This window comes from Chelonoidis abingdonii, chromosome 19 (genome assembly GCF_003597395.2).
Source record: "Chelonoidis abingdonii isolate Lonesome George chromosome 19, CheloAbing_2.0, whole genome shotgun sequence".
NCBI classification, from domain to species: Eukaryota; Metazoa; Chordata; order Testudines; family Testudinidae; genus Chelonoidis; species Chelonoidis abingdonii.
In genome coordinates, this window is record NC_133787.1 from 337,559 (window position 1) to 351,390 (window position 13,832).

Genomic DNA, 13,832 nt, shown 5'->3' on the forward strand with positions numbered 1-13,832 from the left:
ATCAGTATATTTGATTTGAGAGAAATGAAGTAAGAGCTGCCCAAACTGAGCTTGAGCACTCCTGAATTTTGAGGTGTTCAAATCTGGAAGGTAGGTGCTAGATTCCCTTTCTGAATATTAGCTAAATCTGGAAAGGAAAAGTCAATCTCTGCTTCGAAGGCTCAGAAGTGGAAATCCTCCCACGTGCCTGGTACTGTAGCTAAAGCTGCCAGGATCCAGAGCCTCTTCTCCCTTACTTTTCATTTTAAATTCTAGTGGGATCCACATACCTCCCTTGCTAGGCTTCAGATAGAGAGGGGCACTGTCCATTTAATCCACCCAATTCTTTTTTTGGGAGCTGCAAAGTGAGGTCACACCAGTGTCCCTAAGCCAGTGTGGGGATGTCTTCTGAAGGGGATATCTGGGCCAAAGCCTTCTACTCCTTGGGCACACTTGTTCCCCATTCACAATTTCACCCTACTCTAGCAGTGAGCTCTCCATTCACAGCAAGCTGCAGCATGAGGTTTCAGCTACAATACTCCCTCCCCCTCCCTTTCCTGTTGATAATGGCCAAAGGAATGCTGGGAAATGTAGTTCTAGCCAGGAAACCTGCTCTAAAGGCATGGAGTTAACCAAGGAACTGTAGCTCCCAGGGCCCCCTGTTGGTTCTCAGCTCCAAGACTGGATCCCTGCCAGCTGCCGCCCCTGCAAATGGGCTGCCTCAAGCAGTTGCTTGCTTTGCTGGTGCCTAGATCTGCCTCTGCCCTCCACATCCTCATCCAAGATTTTCTCCTCCTGGCTTGGTCCGCTCTCAACTGGCACATAAGCCACCAAAGTATCCACAGAGGCCTTCGCAGTGGAGGTGGAGTTGCCCCTGATTATTGTGTCCAGCTCTTTGTAGAACCGACAGCTTGTGGGCGCAGCACCAGAGCGGCAGTTTGCCTCCCGTGCCTTGTGGTAGGCGTTCCACAGCTCCTTCACTTTGACCCTACACTGTCCCCTTTCTGTCATGGATCGTGAAATCTGTCTGTAGGTATCAGGGCTGGCTCCAGGCACCTGCCCAGCAAGCAGCTGCTTGGGGCGACCAACGGTGAGGGGCAGCATGTCCAGATCTTCGGTGGTGGGTCCCTTGCTCTCTCTCGGAGTGAAGGACCAGCTGCCGAATTGTCGCCGAAGACTGAAGCAGCAGCGGTAGAGCTGATCACAATCGTATTTTTTTTTTCTGCTTAGGGAGGTAAAAACCCTGGAGCCAGCCCTGGCTGTCTGTACATAGGCTATGGCCAGCGCCCTTTGTAACTTGAGACCCAGCAGGGAGATGTGATCAGGTGATACCTTTTGCCCAGGAAGCAGGACAAAGTCCAGGGCATCAAGCCCAGGACTCCCCAAGATGGACTTAGCTTAGAATCACTAAGTTCTGTGCTAACAAGTTCTGTTCTACGCTGTGTACCTCTTGACAAATAAACTTTCTGTTTTACTGGCTGGCTAAGAGTCACTGCTGACTGTGGAGTTGGGGTGCAGGGCCTTTTGGCTTCCTCGGGAGCCCTGCCTGGGTGGACTCGCTGAAGGAAGCACATGGTGTGGATGAGGATGCTGAATGCTCTGAGGTCAGACCCAGGAAGGCTGAAGCTATGTAAGCTTCTTGCCCTGGCGACAGTCTGCTCACAGGGAGGAGGCTCCCACAGAGTCCTGACTGGCTTCCTAGGGAGTAGTTCCAGAGCATCGTCCGGTGACTCAGTGACAGCTAGCTCTTCTCATTAGTGGATCTCAAAGGGCTTTATAAAGGTCAGGATCCTTCTCCCCCTTACAGCTGAGGAAACTGAGGCACAGCGAGGGGCCCAAGTTCACCCAGCAGGCCAGTGGCAAGGCTGGGGATAGAACCCACGTCTCCTGAGTCCCAGTCCAGTGCTCTGTCCACAGCAGGTGTCACTCTCTAGGTCCAAGCGGAGAAGGGGCTCACTTTGAAAATGACTTGCCAGTGAGCTCTGCATGGGCTGTTTGTATGGGTAAGGGGCTCCCAGGCAAGATGACCCCTCCACAGCAGGATACACAAAGGTGACCAGACAGACTACTTCTGCCATGACAGGTACAGCAACTGTGAAAAAACGGGATGGGGTGGGGGGTAATAGGCGAGTACACTTGAAAAAGTCCCCCAAAAAATGGGACATCTGGTCACCCTATTGACAGGGAGATGTGTTCACAGGGACTCTGCTGACCGAGCTAGTATCAGCTGAAGGTGACCCCTTGTCATAAACAGATAGCTAAGGGTTAATGTTTCTTTTACCTGTAAAGGGTTAATAAAGGGAACCAAACACCTGACATGAGGACCAATCAGGAAAACGGATTTTTCAAAGCTTAAGGGAGGGAATTTGTGGGTTTTTCTTGGTCTTGGGTCTTTGTTCTGTGCTCTCTCAGCTATGAGAGGATCTATTTCCAGTCCTTCTAATCTTCTGTTTCCCAGTTGTAAGTACAAAGTAGCATAAAGTATTTGCAATCTGCGTATTCTGCGGTGGAGTCTTATGTGTATTTGGCTATAAGTATTTAAATTGGTATTGTTTTTGGAAAGGCTTTTTATCCTTTCATATTGTTTATTCCATTTTTTCTATAAGAGTTGAAAAACCCTGTATTTAACATCTAGAATACAGAGAACTGTTATCTCTATTCGTCTTTCTTTTTATTAAAAGTTTGTCTTTTCAAGGACCGGAGTTTTTTTCTCTAGTTAGACCACAGGAAATGGTGGTGAGAAAGGAAAGAACAAGGGGGAGGGGAAAGACTGCTCGGTGTGTGTAACCTCCTAGTGGTCCCAAGGGGAAGAACTAAGGGGAAGAGAAAGAGAACTCTGTTTCCCTTGTCCTTGGGTTTGTCCGTTTGGAAGAGAAGGAGACAATGCTCTTGGTATGGATTGTAAAAGAGGTGCATCAGTAACATCTCAGGTAGCCCAGGGGAGAGAAATTCCTGGTGGGAGAGAAGTGGGGGGAATGGTTATTCTCTTTGGGAAGACGCAGAGCTGCTGAGTCTTGGGGTCCCCCCACAGAAGGTTTGTGAGACCGAGAGGGCAGCCAAGCCCTGAAAAATCACTTGGCGGTGCAGCGATATCAGATCTAAGCTGAATTAACGCTTAGAGGGTTCTATGCTAGCTTCAGGTACGAACGCTAAGGTCAATCTGAGAGGAAGCTATGACACCCCTGCAAACTATTGGAGAAACTGACATGAATCGCTGGCCAGTGCAATCAATTGCACTAGACGTGTGCGGGTGCAAAGGCAGTTCCTACTCACTAGAGTAGGGTGCACATATCCGTATCCTCCGGACATGTCCGGGCTAGTTAGTTGTTAATCGCAGTCTAGGAATTGTTATTATAAAATGTCTGGTTAAGTACGGAAGAAAGTAACCCACCCACTGCCCCTCATCCTCTTGGGGTTCGCCCACTGCAACCTGCGTTGCATCTCTACCCGTGCACTGCACCCCGACGCTCCACGCTAGGAGTGGTGGCCATCTCTGCAGCAGTTGCGGGTGGCGGACCTCGCGGCACTTCCTCTCTCCCCAAGCATCCCCGCACCTCTGGCAGAGCCTGTCTCCCCGCTCCGCCTCGGCCGTGCAAGGAGCCTCCGCAGCGCGTGCAGCAGCTCTGGAGCCCGACCCCCTCGAAAGGGGCCGTGCTGCACGCCTCCGCAGCTTCCTGGCCTCTGAGCTGCCGCAGCCACCAGGCCCGGTGGGAGCTGGGTGGAGGCGCTTGAGCCCGGGGGCAAGGCCCCGGGCATCGCACACAGCACTCCTGCTCCAAGCCCTGGCCAGAGAAGGGGGCCTCGCCGGGATGCAGCCTCGTCAGGGGAAGCGCGTTGGATGGATGTCCAGCTCGGGCCCGAAGAACTTCCCATCCCCTCTAGCTCAGCTGGCTGCTGCGCGGGGAAGCGCGAATCAGGGGCCATGGGCTGAAATGGACGAGCAGGATCGTGGAGCCCAGGAAGGGCAAGCGTGTTTCACGTGCGGGGGAGAGGGGAATGGGCAACGCTGCAGGGAGGGAGGGGCTGGGGATATGGGAAGGGGTCCAATGGCGCGGGGAAGGGGCGGAGCGGGTGAGCATGGAATGTCCTCCTTACAGTGTCAGATATGGTAACCCTAATGCCAGAGGACAGCTCAGTTGACTACCTCTCTCATCTAGACAAGGCCGCAGGTGTGGGGATGCTGGGTGCTGTTTTTTGCTGGGACTAACATAACCACAGATCTGCTGAAGGGGCAGGGTGAAGGAAGGTGGTTTTAATGCCACATTTACGCCCCCAGTCTCAGGGCTGAACCAACCCATGCAGCAACAATAGCAGCAGCAGCCCCACACTGTTCCAGGATAACAGTGCGCGCTCACTCCTCCCCTGCTTACCTCTGCTGCTCCACACACTCTCAGCATCCACACCCCGCACCTGGCTGGGGCAGGGAAGGGCAAGTAGACCTAGGACGGTCTCCACAAATGCCTGCCGACTCATACGTTCCCTCCACTCCCAACCCGGCCCGGTAAAATCCAGGAATCTTGCCTGTCGCATAAAGGAGGTCAGATTGGGCTGACCCCACTTTTACCCATCTGGTTGAACCTGACCCATTGCCCTCGCCAGTTGCGGAGTGGGTCAAGGTGCTGCCACTGCTCTACGGACTCCCACACCCCAAAAGAAATCGTCCTTTCAATCCCAGTCCTCCAGCCCCTGCTGCTCGGACGCGGCTCCCCCACCACCGTTCTAATGCAACTCTGGCTCTCATGGCCAGCCTAATCACTGTTTATTATCCCCATAAAGTCCAAAATACTGATCATTTCCACACAGTCCACGCAAGGACATATCTCTTATTGTGATAGACTACAGCAGCTGGCAAACGGATCGGGGACACAGCTGGCACACCCTGTACCAGAGGTGGTCAAGGACCGTGCAAATTTTGGTGTTTAGCTGAGCTCCCAGACATCACGAAACGTCGAGACCAGGTCAACATGGGTTCGAACTTACCTCTCAAATAAACCATTCAAAGAGGGGATCACAACGTGTGTAACAAGCAGAATGGCACCACAGAGGGTGGGGTTGAGTCTAGGAACGAGGCACTCTCTGAGCAGTTAACTTTGTATATTCCAACGAAGAAAGGATTTTGTCCCCTAGGAAATCAAACTTTTCACAATAAAATGTCATTTTTTACAGGAAATTTTGAAAAAAATGAAAATTTTCTTTTCAGTTTTTGAAAACCCCAAAATGTTGGAAATTTCATATTTAAGTTTCTCCCCTTCTCTATTTTTTTCCCCCACTAAATGAATAGATTGGAGTGGGGAGGGGTCTAATTTTCTTTTCTCTTTTTTTTCCCCCTTTCCACTCTGAAACTTTTCAGACTTTTTTCAACTTTGGAAAAGTTAGAGTGGAAGAAGGAAAGGCTGCGACTTTATCACTCTGGAATCCTTTAAAAGATGAGGGAGTTTTGAAAAGATCTAGAATCCCACAGTTTGCTTTTTTCTGTTGCTGCTCTGCAAACTTTTCCAAAGTTAGAGAAGTTTTGAAAAGTTACAGAGTGGGAGAAAAACAAACAAAACTCTGGGTATTAGTCATTTTTATTGCACTTTCTGAGAAAGAGGAAAAAGCGGGCTGTGTGTGTGTGTGTGTGTGTGTGTGTGTGTAAATAAATATGTAAAAAAGGAAATTTAACATTTTTTAAACGGTAACAAAAATTTTTAAAATTGAAGATTACTTCATTTCAAACACTGCAAAATGGGGGAAAAGAACTGATTTTTTTTGTAAATGTTTTCCCCTAAGTTGACACCATATTTTGGTGGTTCCATAATGCAATATCTTTTAGCTTCCAAGAAATTTGCCTTACAAGCATCCAAACCTTGTGATACTGCTGCTAGGTATATTCTCTCCAAACACCCTAGAAATACCCTACATTCTAACTCTCCTTCACAGTCCTTTTGCCCAGATCTGTTGAGCTTTTACACCAGCCAATTTCCACCAGCAAGGAATCTGGCCATTTGTGATTCTCTGTCTACGTGGCTCAGCAGTTCAATCTACATGCTGTGCACCTGAGCGCACACAGGTGTTGTGCTGTGACTCCCCTGCGTGGCCACTGCACAGATTCACTCCAACCCTTCCCTCTTTTGTTCTCTTCCCAGGGGAACCTTTCTTATCTTGCATCTAAACCTGCACTGTCCCCGCAAAGATGTCTGACCTGGGGCAGAACTGTGTTCCTTTCCTACACTTGCAGCTGAGTCAGAGCCCAGCCCCGTTCAGCTGCACCCAGTGCAAATCCCTGCTGTCAGCAGCTGTTATTACTGCAGCAGCAAACACAAAGCCCTGCAGAGTAAGTGATCCCACCTGATTCTGGCTTTGCACATAGGCGGCAAAGGTAAACTCCCCCTGATTGTACCAGGCCCCAGAGTTACACAGCCCAGAGATAGTGCTAGGTCCAGGCTTGTCTGTTATCACTGAAAGGTGCCTTTGTACCATGGCTGAGCCAGGCTGTGGGCAATGGGCAGGGCAAACCGCCAGCTGCACCAGTGAGTCAGCAAATCCCACAGTGCCCTTTGCCAGCAGAAAAGTGCCACCTGCTGAAAGAATGGAGAATCTGGGGCAAAGCCCAGCCTGTTACCTCCCTGCCCTTACAACCAGCCCAGGGCATGTTCTCTGCTCCCCCACCCTCCTGATCAAGGGGACATAACTGACTGTAGCTCCTGGAAAGAACTGCCCATTAGCAGTACATCACTGCCCTAGTCTGACTCCTGGAATCTGTTCCCTCAGTCAGAGCTTCGACTCACATCTAGTGGCTATCAGCCAGGGCATTCGGGGGTGGGATTCCCTCCTCAGAGTCAGCCCTCCAATCTCCCCTCTGTGGGGGTTCACAGCCAAATGACCAGGAGATGCCTGAGCTGCTGTAGCAGCGCAAGGTGGGGAGGGGATAGGAAGGAGCCAGCTGGGCTCCCTGTCTGACCATCCCTCTGGTCTGATACATAGCACATGTGGCAAGAGCTCCTGACTTTTTTGGAGGGAGAGGGGGAAGCAAACCAGGCTTCCCTGAATTTTTGTTGCCCTCTGCTGGACTCTTTCCAATTTTTCCAGAAGGATGTGGAAAAATTGGAAAGAGTCCAGTGGAGGACAAGAAAAATGATTAGGGAACTGGAGCATGTGACTTGAGGAGAGGCTGAGGGAACTGCGATTGTTTAGTCTGCAGAAGAGAAGAATGAGGGGGGATTTGATAGTTGCTTTCAACTACCTGAAGGGGGGTTCCAAAGAGGATGGATCTATACTGTGGTGGCAGATGACAGAACAAGGAGTAATAGTCTCAAGTTGCAATGGGGGAGGTTTAGGTTGGATATTTGGAAAAGCTTTTTCACTAGGAGGGTGGTGAAGCACTGGAATGGGTTACCTAGAGATGTGGTGGAATCTCCTTCCTTGGATGTTTTTAAGGTCAAGCTTGACAGAGCCCTGGCTGGGATGATTTAGTTGGGGATTGGTCCTGCTTTGAGCACAGGCTTGGACTAGATTGACCTCCTGAGGTCTCTTCCATATTATATGATTCTATTAAAAAAATAATACATGGAGATATGCCTATCTCATAGGGCTGGAAGGGACCCTGAAAGGTCATCAAGTCCAGCCCCCTTCCTTCACTAGCAGGACCAAGTACTGATTTTTGCCCCAGAGCCCTAAGTGGCCCTCTCAAGGATTAAACTCACAACCCTGGGTTTAAGAGGCCAATACTCAAACCACTGAGCTATCCCTCCAGGAATGTGATGACACCAACACATCCCCTTTCAGTATAACAACCTTCTCCTATTGCTAGCAACTGTATTTAGTTTTGTAGACAAGTGGTAGAAGTCTGTGCTGAAGCATTCACAATTCAAAGCTGTATTCATGATATATGAAGTGGGGGTGGTTACAAGTGTAAATAACAGAGTTTATTTTCAGCTTTTTCATTCCCTAAAAACCCCCTAGGAAATGAGATTAAAAAACTACATTAAAAGAATGTTAATTAGATTGCAAAATCAAGCTCCCATACGTTAAGAAATGCCAGAATTAAGATTGCTCGTGCAACCTACTGCATCATGATACAGTTCTTAATTACATGACCACATACTATTTTTTCCACAGGCTGCATGCCTCCTTCAGTGCACAGCTAGATGGGCAAGGGAACAGAATTAAGGTTGTGCAGACATTATAAAGCTGCAAATCTTACATTTGAGGGCTTGACTTTGTAACCTAATTAACTCCGTTTGTATGCAGTTTTTTTTATGTGATTACATAAAATCTGAGAGCTCAGCTGGTAAGGGATGACATCTCTCTCTCTTCAACACAAACCACTGTAACCTCAGCCATATTTATTTCACACAGTATCAGAAATAGAACCAACCCATGTTCGCAATAAATCCCATCATCACTCTCTCCAGAAGCTACAGACCCCACGAGCATCCAGGCCACTGCAAAGAAAGCTGAGGCCCATCTGGGAGGATCTGGCCTGAATCTGCTGATAAATAATGCTGGTGTTATGCCAGAGAGCACCCTGGAGTCAGCGACGGCTGCAGATATGTTGGCCGTGTATAAAATCAACCTTGTGGGACCAATGTTGGTGATCCAAGTAAGAGTCTGCCTGACACAGGGCTTCAGCTGAGAATTTGTAGCCTCTACTTTGGTTTCCAGGGAAGAAAAACAGCTGATGTGATCTAGAACTTCACTCATCTCTGTTCTAAGTCAAAGGGACCCAATCTTGCCTTAGTTACACCTGTGCCACCCCCATGACGTTAATGGAGTGGCACTTAGGTAGCAAAGAGGAGAATTTAGCCCAAGGTTCATATAGGCATCCAGGCACCCGAAGCAGGACACAAAACATTCATTGCCATCTCTTACCATCTCTCAGAGCAGAGTGGTGCTTTTCTTTGCTGCTGATACCGAGACAAGTTTCCTAGTGGGAAAAGTTAGCCAGACTCAGACCTTAAGTATCATCCAGATGAAATCCCCTGGCCACATGCTGCTCACATTCACTTGGAGCAAATGAATAGCACTGATAATATCTGTGCTCATTTGGCTTTTCTCTGCACTCCAGCCACTGCTGGTGCTGAACATGCCCTGCACCCACTGCCCTGTTTGCACCTGCAGACTCCTCCACTTTGAACAAATATGTTGTAGTTGTAAAATAAACAGGGTTTGACTAATGAAGTGAGAAGCCAGGACATTTCTGGAGTCGTCAGACATTTGCAGGGCTGCAGGACACTGAAGGCTGGGAGTGTCCCACTGAAACCTGCATTTGTAGTCACTTCACTAGTAGGCCCTAGGATCATCAGGGCACAAGACCATTGTGATTCCCCCCCCCAGTGCAACCCACACTCTTGCAGATGGGTGGGGAATAACCAAGGATGTGGTTTGTGTTTTCTGGAAGTATGATGGGGTTAAATCTTCCTCCTTTTCCAGTCATTTTTCTCCCCCTCTTCCAGTGTCCCTGTCTGCATCTCACCTATGGCCTTGGGTCCCATGTGCTTGAGCTGCATCCCCTATCCTGCCTCATCTGTGTCCCTAGGTTCTTTTGTCTCCCCCCTTCAATATTTATACCCTCTTTAGCTCCTGTTCTTATTTGTGCCTCTACCTGTCCACGAGAACTTGATCTGCTTCCAACTTTGGGAGGTCCAGCAGCTGCTGTGGCTTCTCCTCCAGTCCGTATTTCTATCCCCACCCCCCACCCCCAAGTTCACAAGATCTGTGCTCCCCCTTCCTTCCAGAAAGGCAACTATTGGCCCCCCAGCAACAGCCTGGATTTGCTAGCTGTGAGCCAGAAACAAACAATGAGCACAGGAAGGCATGGGACAGCTGCCATCGAGGCCAGGAGCCCAATTCCCTGGGGTGGGTGCTTCGAACACGAGTGAAGTTTCATTCTCCACCTTTCATGTTGTTGGGGTTATCTTTATCCCAGACTTTTCAGGTTCATTGTCTGACCGCAGGAGAGACAAGCAACTCAGCAAAGTCCGAAACCAAGTTCTTTATTGATTCATGCACACAAGCAACAAAGAACAAGCTCGTTCTCCACAGAGAACCAGAACCAGCCCGCCCCTTTTCTTCAATACAGCACAAATTTATAAGCAAGTTTACACCACAGTTAAAGCATGTAATTGCCTGCGGTTAATTAACGGCACCTGCTGAAACATTTGATTACAAAATTCATGGCCTTGAGCAGTTCCTGGCGCACAAGCATTTTCCTTATTAGTACTGAGAATTTTTTTTTATCAGCACTTCCCAAGCTTGAGTGCAAGGGGGAGTTTATCCACCCAGCTCCTGCTTGGTGACTTCATTCACTCACCTTCTGAGCCCCCCTTGTTCATGCATCAAGAATGTGATCACCTACTCAGCCTATCTTGTGGGCCTTCAGGCCCACTTTAAAGCATCCCATCTATCAATCCCCCCTTTGGCCCTAGAGGACCCGAAGAGGGGACTCTTGGGACACATATCCATTTATATATTGAGGGTTTACTACCTGGTAGGGCCTTTTAACCCTGGGAGATTCTTTACATAGTTGAGCACCCACACAGCATCCACACCTTATGATTACATAAAGCAATAAAAGCCCACAAATAACAACAGCACTTTTAAGCAGATTACGTAGCCATTCACCTACATCAAGCAACCAGCTAAATAAATCACTCCACCAGGAGTTCCAGCTGGGTCGCTTTCCTCCATGATCCCTTGTAATTTTTTCAAAATGTTTTGCTCTCTCCCATGTGGCGTTACAAACATCAGGAATACATATGCAACATTCTTGTCCTATTAAGGCACACGTCCCTGCTTGTGAGGCTAACAAAATGTCCAGAGCCATTCTATTTTGAAGAACCATTTGCCTAAGCTGTTTTTGCTCAGTGGCCAGATCAATGAGGGCCTCAGCAGTGCTATTAGCCATTATTTCTAACACTCCTTGTAATCTCATTATACCTTGCCCTATATGGTAAGTGACACCTCCACATGCAAAGAAAAAGGCTGCACAGGTTCCTGTCCAATCATTAAGTGCTTTCCAGGTAAGGGGTCGAGACCAGTCAACATCTTCCTTGGCACCTCGCACATTTCTTAAACGTCCAGAAGGAAGGTGATCTCGATATAGGTCAGGGGGTCTAAGCAGGCCAAATAGCATGACCCCTTCCGGGAGACAGGCAAGCTTAAATAAGCCTTTTCTTCACAAACCCAACAGATTCCAAACAAGGGATTAGATATAACAGATGCAGTATATTGGGGTTTGTAATACCATCCAGTCCAGGCAGAGAGACCGTGAAAACTATTAGTAGCATTATCAATACACTGACACACAGAGTACTCGGTACCCGAAGAATTAAAAGAATGCTTTTTTATGCAGCGTATGTGAATGATCTCTAAACACTCCAGCACTGCGGTGCAATTAGTGTGCGATAGATCTGGTGCTATAATGCAACATATTTTGGTAAACCCATGCGGTTTATCCAATACCAACTGATTAAACAAGCTGCAAGAGTTAGCAGGGAAAACATACCAGAACTTCCCAGATCAGGGTAAACCTTGTACAAGGGTCCAATCAGGTCCCCGTCTTTCACCAAAATGAGTTCCATTAAAATAGGCTTTACAATTGCTAAGTCCTACAGGCACATTTCCTGAGCCCAGGAAGCACCACTCACCAGGTCGCTTCCACACCGTAAGGTATCTATTAATCTGAATTCCTGAATCTGCTCAGGTTAGGTTCTGCAAGCCTGAGGAGTCCTTCCATGAAGGAGTCCATGTCATATTCATAGGGCTAAGAGGTATGGGGATCATGGGAGGACCTCGGTGACTATCTACTGGCATCAAAGAGCATACCCAACACGAAATGTTATTTAATGATGGCATACGGGCTTTCATTTCATGAGCAAAGTGAATAAAGGCATTATTTTCATATCCCCTAGTTAATCCAACTACCAAACAACACGCAAATAAGTCCACCAACTCCCCAAGCGACTATTTGTGGCCATCCCTTAGGGAATGGGCACAAATCCACTTCTTCTTGAGTTTTAGCCACAGGTCTCCCAAAGGGGTAGCAGTCCATGTGTCCTGGGCACGGTGGTCATCTGCTTCTGGCTCACCTGGTTCATGGTGGGATGAATGTGCGTGGCTCCCTCGAAGTCCAAAGCCGTCTGCTTCTGGGGAACCCTTTACCAGGTGGGGCTCCCTAGTGAAGCTCTGTTTGACTCTGGTATGATGAATCCAAGTGGGAAGTTCCTTAACCCGAACAGCAGTAGGGCTCACCAGGATAGCCTCAAATGGTCCTAGCCACTGGGGTTGAAGTGGAGTCTTTCGGTAAGCTTTGATCCACACTGGGTTACCTTTTCAGTATCTGAAGCTTGTAATTGCCATTGAGCTAAGGGAGAGATCAGGTTCAATTGGGCCCCTTGTAGGGCTGCTGCCTTGGCCGCCTTGTCTGCCAAGCAATTTCCCATTGCAACTAGATCAGTCTGCCTGGTATGAGCTTTGCAGTGTATCACCGCAATCTTCCTAGGAGCCTGAATGGCTTGAAGCAGTTCAGCAATTTCTTTTCCATGGACAATCTGATCTCCAGACGAAGTAATGAAACCTCGTTCCTTTCAAATTGCACCCGTGGCATGACACACCCCAAAAGCATATTTTGAGTCCATATAAATATTAACCCTCTTTCCCTTAGCATAAAGGCAGGCTGTGGTTAGGGCTTTTAACTCCGCAGCTTGGGCACTCACCCCAGGAGAAAGAGCTTTCCCTATTAATACAGTCTTGCTATCAGTAACTGCGTATCCAGAGTGTCCGATTCCCTCTAGGAGAAAGGCAGATCCATCCACAAACAACTCCATTTCGGGGTCTTGGAGGGGAACATCAGTAAGGTCAGGGTGAGGGGTAGAAATTAAGTCCAAAGCCTGCAAACAATCATGCACATATCCACTACTTCCCTCCTGGGGCAACAAGGAAGCCGGATTTAACATGGCACATTGTTTGAGGGTTACCCCATGAGTCATTAGGAGAGCAATTTTACATTATGATAACTGTTGATTAGTTAGATGCTTGTGCTGCTGCGAATTTAAACAAGCTGGCAACAGCATGAGGCGTATGCACCATGGGGGGGTGTCCTAGAACTATTTCTTGAGCCTTTTCCACAATTAAAGTGGCTGCTGCAACATTTCTTAGGCAGTCTGGATGGCCTCGAGCTACAGCGTCTAATTGTCCTGACAAATAAGCAACAGGTCGAGGAGAGGCTCCAAATGATTGTGTTAACATTCCAGATGCCACTCCTTTAGATTCATGTACACACAAGTCCAAGGGTTTGTTATAATTAGGGAGCCCTAGTGCGGGGGCCTGAACAAGGGACTCCTTGAGTGTTCTGAAGGCTCTTAAATGCTCAGCATTTGGATGTAAAGGCTGCTCTGCCCCTTTTTTAGTTAACTTATGTAACGGCTTCCATAATTCACCTGCAGCCACTATCCATGAACAACAAAATCCAATCATTCCAATAAAGCCTCTCATTCCTCGTTTTGTTGTGGGAAAAGCAAAATCAAAAATTGCTTTTACCCGCTGGCGATCTATGCAACGAATTCCAGGTCCTAAAGTACACCTCAAATACTTCATCTCTTGTTTTGCCCACTGTAGTTTTGTGGGGCTGACCTTGTGTAATGGGGTTACTCACCTTTGTAACTGTTGTTCTTCGAGATGTGTTGCTCATATCCATTCCATTTAGGTGTGTGCGCGCCGCGTGCACAGCCGTCGGAGAAACTTTTTACCCTAGCAACACTCGGCGGGTCGGCTCGTCGCAGCCTATCCCGGCGGCTACAGACCTACAGCGAGTCGGCCCGCTGTCAGCGCACTTGGAGGGAGGTCCTGGCCGATTCTTGCCCTCCTTGACAATC

The 13,832-nt window shown here is 48.4% G+C and overlaps 1 pseudogene; it reads right to left on the minus strand.

Moving 5' to 3' along the window:
• Positions 1-10,292, minus strand: part of LOC142047958 (uncharacterized) — a 34,905-nt pseudogene extending 24,613 nt beyond the window's left edge.
• Between the last annotated feature and the right edge of the window lie 3,540 nt (positions 10,293-13,832).